Here is a 13,956-nt window from a genome sequence, read left to right on the forward strand (position 1 = left end):
AGCCTCATTTGTCTGCTGGTAAGAAAGCATCTTTTCCTTTGACACAGCTATTTCTTTTTTGGGAACGATGCGAACCCTCTGCCTACTGGCACTGCAGCAACATGGAGGCATGTGCTCAAATCCAAATCCAGCCTGCACAAGCAATTCCCCGGCTGAAATCCCACAACGCAACATTCCCATCAGGAGCGGCTGCCGCTGCAGTCAGCACGGGCTCTGCACCATACGGGGTGCTATGGCTCTGCTGGCAGCATGCCCTTGCTACAGGGTTCTCTACATAGCTTGGGAAGGCATTGCGAGCAATAGCTGTTTATGTATGAGGAAGTAAAGGTAAAGATGAAGGGCATAATGCAAGTTTATCTGAGCATATTTCTATTTTCCCATAGCTTTCCCGTTAAAGGTGGAGTAGCTGTGTTGATTTGCTCAAGACTGAAAAAGGGCTGAGCTCACTCATTCTTTCAGGTTTTTGCTCCATGAAAGTACTAAAGGAGCTTTTCCTTCCTTGTAGGTCATACTTTGCACAAAGCATACAGGAGCCCTAATAGCCTTGAGGCCTTTATTCCTCCAATTGTGGTGGAAATTAGCCAACAAACATCCAGGTTCAGAAGACTGACAGTCACCATGACCATGCAATATTCATTTCCTTTGAAAAACAAGCCAAAAGTTGATAGAATGGCCTTGTTTTACTGTAACAGACCGCGCGGGAAAGAGGGAGAGACAGGATTTGTCAACTGAAACTGCACTGCTGGAGTGAAGAGGTCAACATCTATTATAGGGATGATAGAGATGAAGGTAAGCCTGTCAGTCACGGGGTGAAAAATGAAGCCCCTGCCTCCCATCTAGCATACAGTACTTCTGCATGGTCACAGGGAGTGTCATCCTCTGTTCCCTTGCACTGTTTTTGCTTTGGCATAGCTCATCTGACTCCAGCAAAGTTGCTCCCACACCTTCCCAGGGATCATGCTCTGCCCGACTTTGACAAGCATGTCACTTCCAATTCAGAGGAGGACTGATGCATAAATGTCTGCACAGCCCTCCACAAAATCAGTCTTGTTCAAGCATCTGCCAGCTGAGAAACTCCAGCCTGATCACGGTGGTAGCAAGCAGGGAAAATAAAACAGATATCCCCACCCCAAATGTGTGACTCCCTGGAAAACACTAGCCAAACAGGCCACCAAACTGCTGCAAAAGCACCCTGATTTTGATCCTCTGCTGGGGACAGGGCTGAAGAGAGGTCCTGGAGGGAGGTGCTCCATGCTGGGAGTACCTCAGGGGGGACTGTGGCTGTCAGGGACCGACAGTTGAGGAGGGACACCCCAAGGGAGGAAGGAGAAGGGGAAAAGAGAGAGCAAGAAACCAGGAGTGACAGCAAGAAACCATCACATATTGACCCATCGTCCTGCCCAAGGGACTGACAGGGACAGAGCATAATATGTAGCCAAAACAAGGAGAGAGGGTGCCGAGCAGGGGAGAGGCGTTGGAATGAAGCTGAGCCTGGGGAAGGGCTGGGAGAGGGGGTTCCCTTCACTGCTTCTCTTCATTTCTCAGCAGCTGAATCAGCAATTAGAATTCTGTGTTAATTGGCAATGAATTAAATTAAGTGAATTTCCTGAGTCTAGACAGTTTTGCCCAAGCCAGCCCCCAGGCTGATCTCCAAGAGCCAGTCCGTACCAATAAGAGGAAACTCCACAGCTGCCTGAAGAACAGCAAGGCGATGATGTTAGTAAAAGTCTGGGGTTTGTTCCTCCCCTTACATTATCTACTTGGACGCCATGGCTACTGAAGTCTATGAAGTCCCTCACAGAAGGGAACTAAAAACGTGGATTGTTTTAGTCTGGGCCAGAGGCATCCTTTATTCTATTGTGTGTCTTCCCACGGTCTTACTGCATGGGCTTTATTATTAGTGTGTATCAAGGACTACAAAGCATGCTGCAAACATCATCTGTTCAAGACCTGTAATTCCTGCACTGGTGAAACACATAATTATCATTCTAAATATATCCATGGAGAAATTCAAGCATTAGTGAGGTAGAGTGGGGGAAGTGACTTACTATGGGCAATAGGAACGAGTGACACACTAGGAAAGGTACCCAGGAGCAACCCCCCACATCTTGTACTCTGGGAGAAGGGGAAAAAAAAGAAACAAATAAACATAAAAGATGGATAATGGGAAGAGAGAGAAGGAAACGGGAGAAAAAAATGCAAGACAGAGAAGGAGAGAGCACACAGGGTGAGGAAAGCTGTCAGTGAAAAAAAGGGCTGCTTCAGTGCATACCGAGCAAGAAATGGAAGTGACAGTCTGAGCTGCAGAGCAAAAATGCCCCAAACTAAACTGGAAATAGCCAGAGTGTCCTGCCATGACTTCCACAGTATAAAACACGTTGCATTTGGGATGCTTGTAGAGGAGGCAGGAATTCCTCTGACACTTGCCTGCCTCGGGGCTTCCCTGAAGGGCAGGTTTCCATTGGCTTGAGAGAGCTTGGGACAGTTGGATAAGATGCCGTGAACAAGGCTTGCAGCATTTAATCTCTATTCGAAAGCAACAATTTACTCACCCACTACCAGTTGCCAGGCACCGGGGCTCAGTTACATGGGAGACTTTACCGGAAGGAGCGTCCATACATTATCGCAGCAAACAAGTCAGCGTGACTTCGTTCAAGGGTATCATCCACCCTGGAACCTATTTCACATCTCGTTGGTTAGCTGAGTGAGAACTCATTGCACACACTCCCTTGTTTTTCTCTCTGGGTGTATGGTGGAGGAAGACCCCAATTCATTAAAGGAAACAGAGCGAGGTAAAGAGCTGAGCCTCTCCTTGTTACTCCCCTCTGGAAAGGCAAATTCCTACGTAGCCAGGAGTCTTATAGGGTGTGTTTGCATAGCAGGAGCAGACAAAGCACTCCCCCAAACTGCTCACTTTTCCTTAGTGTTTCCAGCTTTAAGGCATGCCAGTGACATCATAAGATCTCCTAGGTAATCTACTGTGATAACATGGGATCACTTAGAACTTGCAAGGCCCCTGTCCCCCCATTCATGGCACGGGACTGGACCTAGATACCCCTAGTAGGTACCAAATATTTGAGCACCCTTCCTCGCTGCTCCAGAGGAGAGCAAAGCCTCCTTTCCCTGTCCCCTCGGAGATGAGGCAACGCTTGCCCACAGCCTCCATGACAGGCCAGGCTGTCCGTCTGTCAGAGGAGGTAGCCACGAGGCAGACCAGAGATAACGCCTTTCCCTCCGCCGTGTCTGCGGTGAGGAGAGCCCTACCTCACCTTCACACTTGAGGAGAAGGCAACCCAAGGTGATAGGAAGACAAAGGCAGCTGGGAGCCAGCTGCGTGCGCTGCTCTCCTGGCCAGCCTGGGTAGCTCTTCTCCAAATCCCACAGCTCACAGCAGGCGGTGTGCAGCCATTATGAGACACATTATGTAGCGATGCCTTCGGGCACAGGATCTCTGCCAACAACTAGCTACTTGCTCTGGAGGAACAGGGAGAAAGTAACTTCTTTTTCCTTTTTCTTTTTTCGCCCTGTGGATGAGGGGCAACCTATTTTATTAACCTATTTAAAGGATTTGAATCTGCTGCCTGTCGCAGTATTTGAATATCTTCCACAACAGTCAACAATAATGTAGAAGTCCCCAACAGTCTTTGTGGGGCCTTGGATACTTCATTAGGGCAAGCCCAACACAAAGAGAGATTTATTTCCTTCTGTTCTTTTTACTGGTTTACAAGGTTTATGAGATCAAAACCAAATATGCGCGTTGCCCTTTGCATCCCAAACAAGAATAAAAACCTGTCAGATAGTACATCCTCAAAGAATTAGGAAACAGAACTATGGAGTCTCATATTGTCAAAACTCAGAAAATCTGGCCTTACCAAAAACAATCTCCTAGGGAAGTGAAATCATGCTGGAGGAGCTTCACCTGGGGAGCTATCTTCCTGGGCGTTCCTCAGACTTACTGTTGACACTACACTATGACAGAGTTAAGGGTTTGGCTGGACATTTGAGATGCACCTTTTCTCTTGGCTGTTGTCTGCTGAGAGCTCTATGGGCTCAAGCAAGAAGTCCTGCTTCTTACATAAACAGCCCAAACCCTTTTAAACTCAAACACAGAATTACTATCCCCATTTCCACCCTAACCTTCAGCGATGTAATGGTCAAACCTTGAGTCAAATCCCAATGGTATGCTAGAATCCCTTCCCTGTGGTGAATGTGCAGTGGGAGAGCAGGAGAACTCTTGCAAGCAGATAGCAAAACAGGAAGACACTCCTAATAATTCCTAATAATAAATAATGCAAGCAACCCCTCTAGGCAATGTTCCCTCTTACGCATAAACCAGAAGAGGTATTGTTAGTGTTTATCCAAAGAAGGACTAGGAGGCCCAGGAGCATCTGAGTAGTGATAGGCTATAATGAGGGAGGAAATGTTTTGTCTCAGGTTATTGGTAACCTTTAATGTGGGGCCTAGTCTCCTTCTGCTTACAAAAACATAACCTTATTTACTATCCTAGAGACAATCAGAATCAGGCTGTGCGTAGGGACATCCTGATTAGACACAGTTTCTGAAGGACACAAATAGATGCGCCACTTACGTGTCAAGTGTAAGCTGGTATGGGTGGTGGTGAGAATTCACCTCAGTTAATTTACTCTCCTAAAATAATATATTTAATATAAGTGCTTTTTTATTTTTTTTTTAAACTTAGCCCTACAGTCAATGGAGAAAGAGAGAGAGACAGAGAGAGATTTTGAGGGCAATTTATTCCAAGCATTTCCAATTAAAACACCTTAGATTAGATACCTATTAGAAGTATGCAGTTCAGTAAGGTAAGTCCCACCCAAAACTGGCTCAGTCACAAAGCTTGAACTGGCAATATGTTGAGGATGACCATGGCAGTGCCCTCACCAGGAAGGCACAGTCCCACAGGATCTGAATATGGTAGGCAAAGCCAGGTGCTGGTAACAGGGTCCGTAACAGTCCCATGATGAGATGATGAACCAGGTCCAGATGCCACAGAGGGAGACAAGGCTGGAGACAAGACAGTAGATAAACTAACCCATCACACAGGTTCAAGATCTATCGAAGAAATGGTACCAGAGACGGGGCTGGAGACAGGTACACCTAACACGCAGACCCAGGACTGAGCTTATACAGGGCCCCTGTCCAGAGGAGAGGTGGACATCCCCAGTGAGATTGGTCGAGGTGATTATGGCCTGATAGTGCACTCAGGGGCCTGGCAGACAACGCACTTCCTGACGAAGTAAAAGCAGCTCCCAGTAGGGAGGAAGATGGAGAAACTGTCCAGAAAACTAACTTGAGCACATGACATCTCCAACACTTGCCAGTGTCAAGTTGTTTGTTAAAAATATCCAGTGGGGATGCATTAGTTAAACTAATGTGTTTCCTCACCGAAAGTAGAGTCACTGCAAGTCACAAGCATTCTGTATGCAGAATGACTAATTGGAACAAGCTGTGCAGGTTTTTTTTTATTTTTATTTTTTTTAACTTAAACCATCTCCTTTATGCCCAACATCTGCCCAATACCTAATGACACAGTTTATATTTTCATTGAGGATTCAGCATCCTGGCAAAAAAAGAGAAAGCTTTACGAGTCTTCACTCTAAGTCAATTAGAATTTAAATGTAGGTCGAATGCCAGGGAGAAGAATGGGACCTGCAGCAATTCAGATCTCAGATGTTCACATACTCTAGAGACGGAAGAATCATTTGCACACTTATTCTATCTTCCAGAGCTGGGGGCATTCAGAAAGGCAGGTTTGTTCTCTGCTGCATATCTAATAGTGTTTTGGCCAACTAGTCTTAGAAGTTTCTGGGAAATGACTCTTCTACCTTTGTCCTTGGGAGGCTATTTCACAGCTGAATACATCCCATTCCTGATCTGCCCTTGTTAGTCCTAGCTGTGACCTCCATACTGAACTACACAACTTCTTTAAATACTTGGTGACTCTGTTAGTTGTTTTGCAGGGTGTTTTTGCACCTAGATCAAATCCAGCACACCACAGCACTAGCCTGGAATACATCAGGAGCAACTTCTGTGAAGTCAGTGATGTTGCATTAGTATAAATCAGTTATCAAATGCTACATCTTCCACTTCATTATCAGTTAGCCAGGATCCGTATATCTCCTTCTTTGATTTTAGCATATTTCTTTTTGCAGTTCACTACAATTCTTGCATTGATCCACCTTGCTGGACTCCAAACAGGAGGAGGCCACTGAAGGAAGAATGGACAAAATGCAATCACTCAATGTGACCAAAAGCTCCTGGAGAGGTCTGGCAAGTCACAAGGTTATTGTTCACTTCAATTAAATACTTATGTGCACTAGCACGGACATGTGCATGCACACATATAAGTTATCCACTATCAGAAATATCACTTCTAGTTCTAAACTATTTTCACCTCCCCTCCCCCTGTCCCTCCACTCCCTCTGCTGCTCATTAAAACTCATCTCTCCCGCCTACAATGGTGGAAAGTCAGCAAGCTGTCCAGGTAGCATTGGCTAATGGGAACCGACAGCCTGCCACCATTTTCCGAAGGCTTGTATTTTTGATATAAGCCTGTCTTCCAGCCTGACTAATTCCATGGGAGACTTTCATCATGGGAAGACTGACCTCGGGCAGGAGACATTTTGTGTCACTGTGAACAACTGAAATGAAGACACAATGGGAATGGCAAGAACTCTCTAGCAGCAAAAGGCAGGGAGAAGAAAACTGATGTACAACAAGAATACTTGCTTAACCATGGCAGGCAACTCAGTGATTGGTTCTCTAATGAACAAATTCACTGGAGAACCTGAACTGTGAAATACTTTGAGACCCTGTGAAAAGCAACCTTAACTGATGATAAACTAAAATACCAGACCAGTTATGAGAAGCATTTTCCCACTGATTTACAGCACTCTGGATCCAATTAAAGAGCTCCTCCTTCCCTCTGCTAGCTAGTGCCTCTGGAGGTTTGTAGGCTGTTTCACAATGACTTACGGGGACCGAGTCCAGAACATCACTGTACTCGGGTTTTGGCACAGTACTTTTTACTACATTTTATCGTAGAGATGTGGAAGTAAAAAAAAGTTAAAATATTCACAGCATGGTTACCACTCACACTTACAGAAAGTAAACAATGCTGTTACTGTTGGCATTTCCCTGCTGAGGGGCTGTGTCTGACAGGAGCTTTAGTCTGGAAGACTCCCTGTCCTCTTTCTTTCCCAAGCACAACATCCCTGGCTGAAGTATGTTTCTCAAGATCCACTTGAACCTCCTCTCCAGCTGAAAGGTAGATCCATCCCAAGAATCACGTTTTCTTCCCATTCAAGGCTGCTGAGTCTGCCACACAAAGAAAAAACTAGTCATCCAGAATCCTACGTTCCTTCTCTCCCTGTGTGGTGTCGATTGTGCCCCAGTTATGCCTTTCAAAAAACATCAGGTGACTCTGCTGTTAGCTCTGTAATACTGGGTTGGAAAGCTGAAGCTGTGGTGGTACATTTTCCTAAGAGCATGAGACAGCTCCTTCCATCGGTCTGAGCTCCCACGTCCAAGACTGGCTAGTGGCTGAGTGTCACAGGTCAAGGAGGAACCGAAACCACAAAAATCTGAGAGGATTAGCATCCACAACTATTTCCTATTTCACATGTTCTGTTCATGTCACGCACAGTGGGTGCATTTTGCGACCCCTCTGGATCCTAAAGAAGTCTTTAACACCTAAAGCTTACGAATAGCCATACAACCATCCCTTATGGGGAGCTCCATGTCAAGAACTTCAATGAAAATGGATACAAGGTCTTTATTTCCCTTAACTTCTCTGCACAGATAGCCACTTCACTCCCACCTGAATGCACTTGCATTGCATTTAACGCCTCTGTTCTGAGGTCTTTCTCTACTCCAATTATTCTGCCTTTGCCTGTTGGATGCGCTACGTTCCCAAGGAGCACAAGGTGCCTCATAGATGTGCTTCTAGCAGCTCCATACAACACTTTTACCCTTTCCCTCAAAGTGGATGGCACAGACAGTGGTCTTGGTTTGCCCTCGTTACTGGCAACCATGCAGTATAAGTCATCTGAGTTTACAACCTTTCATCAAGGTTAGGTGGTCACTATTTTACTAGTGCACCAGGAGGCATATAGGCCACATATATGGTGCATCAAAAAAGCTGGATTTGCTTCCTTAAAGATGGCTATCACAGCCAGAATGGGCTGTAATTGTCTTTGAAGAGGCCAAGGGCCCTGTAACAGCGAGGAATGAGGCCTAACCAAGCGGCTGGGTAGAGCCGTAAAGCCCCGGTTCAAACTCATCCAATGCTGAAGGAGGCCTATCTCTGGGACAGGGGTTTAAGCTCATCTTTAGACAGAGGAATTAGGGGTGGAGTAGGAGAGAATTTGTATTTTACTCAACACTGTTCACTCATCCCTACAACCATCTAGCACGCCCTAATTGCTTCAGTATGTCTCTGCAAAACAGAAATCGAGAGTGACTTGGTAAGAGGCATGCAAAGACACAGATATAAGATGTACACAGAAGCAGTCGTCCAATAATGATGACCAGCTGTCACAGGCAGCAAAATGCTCCTGGCAGTTGGCACTGGTGAATTTTCAACTACCCGCTGGTCACTGCTACCCCATTAATCATGGGCACTTTGCCCAGCCTACATTCCTGAACAGCTTTTTCCTTTCTCTTCCCCTCCTCCTCCTCCTCCTCCTCCTCACAGACTTCTAACACAGTTAATAAAAAATTTATCAGGGCAATGAAATAAACAGCAATTTGATTTGATCTGGGAGCCAAAGAGAGGAGAGTTTCTGCTATTCAGGTACAGACTTGGGAGTTTCTGCAACTGCTGGCAGAAACGTGCCCACAAAACCAATAGGATTAGAAAAATGGAGATGAAGGGAGGGCTTTGTTTTCCATTTGTTTACTTGTTTTTAAAGGAGTGGAAAAGTCTGGAGAGACCAGTCAGCAGTGTGCCCTTGAACCCCAGGAAGAAGAGAGTAACACTGTGAAATCCATTGGGAATAATGGGCTTTGTAGAACCACAGAGGTGATACACAGCAGTCACTGCAGCTCCTAAGAACTGCAGATGCAAATGACTAGGTGTCTGGTGCTTCATTTTTCTCTCTTACATATTTTTCCCTTCAGGAAGAAGAAAGAAGAGAGAAAGGAGCACTTGGGTCCATCACTACTGATGTCTTAAAGTAGTTCAAGGACTAGTGAGACAAGGGTAGCACAAAATCCAGGAGAAAAATTGAGTAGCCTGGAATAGTTTGGGCTAGAGTAGGATTACTCATCTGGTTAAAAATTTAGCAAGTGCCTCAGGACTTTCCTGGGCTTGTGGCTCAGGGAGCAGCAAGTGCAGAAATCTTTTTAGGGGAGTCCCTTAACCTCTGGCTCAGTGAGAAGCAAAAGTATTCAGACAAGGAGATGGCAACCTTCCACTGTGAGAGCTTGCACAAATTTATGGCAGGCTTCAAACAAGAGATTTGGAGGGGAATGCAGATGCTCGTTGTGAGGACAGGTAAATATATCAGGCAGTATAACCAAAAGCATTATCCAGTGTAGAAGAGATTACAGATTAAAAGAAAACGTACTGTTACATTATTTAAAGTCACAAAGTCCAGGTCATAGCAAGAGAAAGAGTCAAGACCAGCCAACTTTGCCAAGGAGACAGTGTTAGACTGTGGGAAAAGCCAGAGTCTCCAGAACTAGTCTCTTACACAGTATACTTATCTTTCCCGCACAGACAGGCAAGGTGGATTCAGGTCACCAAATTTTAGACATCCAGAAGTTTGCTATGTAGATCTAAGTTAAATTTGCACTGGTAACATTTAGATGTCTAAGATGATTAAGTGTGATGAATCTCACCTGTACTATACCACTTCAGTTTGCGTGACTAAGTGTCCGTACAGAAAAGAGCTGCAACTTTAGGAGAGTTACTATTAAAAAACTGAGTGACAGAGAAGTGTATCTCTGGACTTGGATTTTAGTCCTGCCTCTGATAGGACACCTGTGCAATTTATCTGGCAGAACCATGTACACACCCTGGATTTGTTAAGACGAGATCAATCTTTTATGACCTTGAAAGGCTATGTCTTGCTGTCGATGGGGTTTTCTAGATTTTGCTCCAGAGAGCAAACCACAGTCTCTCAATTTTGCTCCAGTCCTTTGGAGAGCTGTGCATACAGACCTGAGTTCAGTCCCAGGCTCTCTTCTGGAATGACACAGTGCATCCCCGCTCAGCTCCCCTCCCCATGCCAGGCACAGCTGACAAGGACAGCCCCCTCCAGACAGGCAGACAGTGCCACGTTTGGCTCCCTGAACCTGGGAGAGCCCTCCAACACCAACTCCACAGGCCCCAGGCTTTCAAATTCTTCCATGCACTCTTGGCATCCTGTTATAACAACACCGGTCTGCCAGACTGCGTCCCAGCCTTCTCATCATTTCAGGCGCTTTGAAGCAGCAAACATAACAAATCAATCAACCAACCCATAAATAAGCATGTCTGAGGGCTTTGGGGGCAACACAGGGAACACGGAGGAGACCAGTCCTCCCTGCCAGTGGCTGGTGCGCTGTGGACAAGATCTATCTGCTCCAAAAGGTAGAACCACCAAGTAGCATGAACACGAGCTGGTCTATGCTATCTGGCCTGGAGTCCAGGGCTTGCTCAGATACTGCCCACACCAGCCCCAATTGCAAAGACAGTCTACAGGCTTTATACTCCTGTAAATATTCTCCTGGAACACAGTCAGACAACAAATCATGTGAAACATTCACAGTAGTGAAAAACAGTCACTGGCACGCTGTTAACACTCCCCTCAAACAGGTTAAGACACTGGCAGTGAGAGAGCCAAGGTGCCTTGATTTGGACTGCCGAAAGTGGTGTCCTTACAAACTTTTGTTCTCGATTTCTATCCAGTAGGTCAACAAATGGATTAATCTTTCAGATAAAATCGTGAATTGGGAGCTCTGTGTGTTAATAATCCCCAAGGTCATCACTGGAACTGTACAGTTGAGTCTGTTCTGTGGTTATTTGGGGAGATTTATCCTACTTTGCAAAGAATTTTTTCTTTGCATTCAAAGCATTAACATACCCAAAAGTCACATTCCCATCAGTCTAACAAGGGGACAATCATTTTGAAGAGACACTCCAGACTACAGCTGCTGCCGTGGCACCTGTGTGAGGGCGACAAGGAATTCATGTTTAGGATCTTGCTTCTTGGCTCCTCTCCCTTTGAAAGGCTCTTCACTCTGTGCGCTTTCCTCTGCCTGCCTGCATTGGCTTTTAACACATTAATGGATATACTCACCAACAGCAGAGCTGAGATCTCAGCCTCCCAGTTAACCCAACACGAGCAGATGTCTCACTTATTCTCTAAGTCTAAGTCTACGTTATGCTGGTCTTGACATACAACTTCTTCTGGTGACATAGTTCTGATCTCCTTGCAGACAATTTCATCAACGGATCCTGCAGCCAGCTTATGATGATGGCCCTGCCAAGCAGAGCACTACTAACTTGTACCCAAGCCTAACTGCAGCTAGATGTCCCAAGCCCACCACATCGCCCATACTCTATGGATAGCTGAGCATCTGCATGATGAGATGCTGGGAAAACCAGCTCAGTGGTCGTATGGCCTGAGCAGCATTAGCCGAGGGTACCCAAAGTTGAGTTGCCAGTACACTGAAATCACCATGAGAGTCCCTTCTCCACAAATTCAAAAGGAGTGTCTCCTTACCTTATTAAAGGCAAAAGGCTTTTCTTATAGTGCAGACAGAGAAGAATCAGAAAGGAAAAAAGAAGATAATAGGCTGCCAGAGGCCCAATTTATGCACCCCCAAATTAATGAGTCATTCCAATTAAATTATTTGCCCTAAATTAAAACTTATCACCAAAATCCAATTCTCATTTCATTAAAGAGGACCTCCCTAGTTATCTTTTTTTATTTTTTCTGCAAATATTTTTTTTTTAAAGGTAACCTTCATGGAAGGGGAAGAAAAATGTAGTTATACTCTACTTCTCTGTTTGAAGAGTCCCTGAAAGTTTTATATTTTAAGGCTGTGCCCCATACCTACATGTGTCCACATAATAAATGAAGATATTCCTGGAAAAGTCTCTGGAAGACTGGAGAAGTACTATCAAGTAGACCATGTAGGGGAAATCAGATACATGAAGATGGAGGGAATTTTAGAAGTAGCTTTCCCCAACCCTCAGCAGCCTCAGCCTTTTGGTGTCAGAACTGTGAAATCCCCATTTTGGGATTTCCGAAGGGTCCTCCAGCAAAAGCCAGGCAGACAAGCGATGGCACTCCCGATGCACCTTCTAGAAACAAAACGATCTCTTGATAGTATTCTCAGACTTCGACAATCAGCTAAAATTTCTCAAGCAGGGCTTAGTTCCTCCCACCACGGGTCTCCCCGCTGATAGCCTGAGCTGTGGCAGGCAGAGACCCAGTGCCACCGACGACAGCCTCCACGTGCTCCCTCAGATTGCCAAGGCATACCTTTGTTTCTTCCCCAGGAACAACCCTGCTGCTTCCTTTGTGTTTCTAATCCACCACCTTACTCCCATTTTCTGTGGGAGATTCACGCTTTTTAACCCAATATTTATTTTTTTTAAAGACATTTTCAAAAGTTGTGGTTGGGTTTTGAGAAAGTGCTCCCTGTCTGACTACTCAGTAAATGGAAGCCATGTGTCTAAATATCTGTATCTTTTTTGTCTATTTTGTTGTACGCACATTTGGCAAGTCCTTTTTTTTCCCACTTAACTATCACATCTCAGGCTTTATTAAACCAAGCTGCTATTCTGTTATTTTGGAGATTTTATTTTTTTCCCAAGCAACCAACTAATGACATTTTAGCAGCTATACAGGAAATGTGATATTAAGTCATTATTTTCTCAGAATGTTTCTTCACTTTCTGGTGAGTAAGGAGCTGCTACCGGGGTAGTAATTCCAATATTTCTAAAGATAAAAAGAAGAGCTTGAGCACCGAAAAAGCCAACAAAATCCAAGCCCTGAAAACCTATTGCTTAATAGAATTTATCATTTGTTGTTTTTGTGGAAAGCAGCTGGAGGCTTATCCTACAAGACATGGCTTGTACACACACCAGAAGGATGGCACCTCAGCTGAGGAGTGAGATGACGGTCAGCAACTGGATAGAGACAAATAGTGGGAGCACAAGGTTACAGCGGGATGGGTTGAGATCAATATACACCACGCAGTCAGAAGCATGTGGTAGGAAGACACAGCACAGATACCATGCCTACCTGCCTTCCCTCACCCTTTAAATTCCCAAGTCAGCTCTAAAATGACAGTTTCATATTAGAAAGTCTATCACCTCGTTCTTTTTCCTGAAATGCCAATTTCTTTCCTTCTGTAATTATTGCATATTAAATACTAAAATGGAGAGCTTTTAAAGCAGGAAATAAATTTGTTTCTTTCTACAAGCCTGGATGTTGTTTCTGAACTGCTGGCTCAATTTAGGTTTATTTTACAATCTGTTTCTAGCCAATTCCAATTTCAGATGAAGTCTTGGCTCCAGCGAAGCAAAATTCCCTTTAATTTCAGTGGAATAAAGATTTTCATCCAGATCCTTATCCACTAACACACAGCTACAATGAGTGTAGACAGTAACACAGCAGCCAAAAACATAAAACCTGAGCTGGTGGACCCCAGGAATCTGGAATTTCAAGTGAATCCCATATGGAGCTTTGGGCACGGCAGATTTGCAGCATCGACTCCACGGGCACCAGTGAAATAAGAAAAGCAGGCAAAAGGAACACGCTGTTCCACAAACGCTGGAGTTAACAACGCCTGGTTTACCACCGTGTCCTAGGTCCTAATGTCTCATCTCTCGAACAACCTTCTGGGCTCTTGGCCAGTTTTAGTCAACGTGGCACAAGCCAGCTGGCACAAACGTGGCTCCGAACCAACCTGCAGCCATGCAGCCTTTTATGTGTCCTG

The 13,956-nt window shown here is 45.1% G+C and overlaps 1 protein-coding gene and 1 long non-coding RNA gene across 8 annotated transcripts in view; one reads left to right on the forward strand and one right to left on the reverse strand.

Annotated features, from left to right (window-relative positions):
- The window catches only part of LSAMP (limbic system associated membrane protein), a 965,491-nt gene that overhangs the window by 133,940 nt on the left and 817,595 nt on the right, over positions 1 to 13,956 (reverse strand). The gene's annotated exons all lie outside the window — the stretch shown is intronic.
- On the forward strand, positions 3,002 to 6,717 carry LOC106037742 (uncharacterized). Of its 2 annotated transcripts, none has more exons than XR_001208215.3 (3): positions 3,002 to 3,060; positions 6,171 to 6,300; positions 6,582 to 6,717. It is a non-coding gene; the product is annotated as an uncharacterized lncRNA (long non-coding RNA). The 2 variants fall into 2 exon arrangements; XR_010834203.1 differs by having other exon boundaries at positions 6,171 to 6,283; positions 6,582 to 6,689.

Source organism: Anser cygnoides, chromosome 1 (assembly GCF_040182565.1).
Source record: "Anser cygnoides isolate HZ-2024a breed goose chromosome 1, Taihu_goose_T2T_genome, whole genome shotgun sequence".
NCBI classification, from domain to species: domain Eukaryota; kingdom Metazoa; phylum Chordata; class Aves; order Anseriformes; family Anatidae; genus Anser; species Anser cygnoides.